Source organism: Austrofundulus limnaeus, unplaced genomic scaffold (assembly GCF_001266775.1).
Source record: "Austrofundulus limnaeus strain Quisiro unplaced genomic scaffold, Austrofundulus_limnaeus-1.0 Scaffold4956, whole genome shotgun sequence".
NCBI classification, from domain to species: domain Eukaryota; kingdom Metazoa; phylum Chordata; class Actinopteri; order Cyprinodontiformes; family Rivulidae; genus Austrofundulus; species Austrofundulus limnaeus.
The window spans coordinates 1863-2438 of NW_013957358.1; positions in this window are offsets into that span (position 1 = coordinate 1863).

A 576-nucleotide genomic window follows, 5' to 3' on the forward strand; every position below is an offset into this window, starting at 1 on the left:
GTATTGTATGATGCAAAGGAACATATCAAAAAGCTTTTCAAACTAATATTATTTTCTCATCCTTGCTGCTCCCACTGCGATGCTTCTCAGTTTGTTTGTATTTTGACTCTCCTCCTGGTATGTACACTTCCCTCCACTTTGGCCTTAAGGTAACACTTTGTATTTACTCTCAGTAGCTTGAGGTTACACTGCTGCGCTCACCTTCCGGGGTTAAGCTGAGCTTACCAGCAAAGAGCCTTTTTAGTAGCCTCTTAGGTGCAGCCTGTTAATTTGCTTTTCCACAAGCAAAATAAACACAACACTTGTTGAAGGACCCTCATTCACCGAAACCTATGTGAAAAAAAGGAGAAAGCATTTGCCAAACAGCTCAAATTTAAAACAAGACAAATCTGAGCAATGAAATGAAGATAAGTTAGGTTCTGGGGACACTGCCCTGTTGTTTCATCAAAACTCAGATTGACAATTAAAGGAGCAATGTCATGTAAAATCAACTTTATTAAGTTTTATATCATATATAATGTTATACTCTCATTAAAAAAAACATGCCCAAAGCCTTACTTTGACTCATTCATGCAT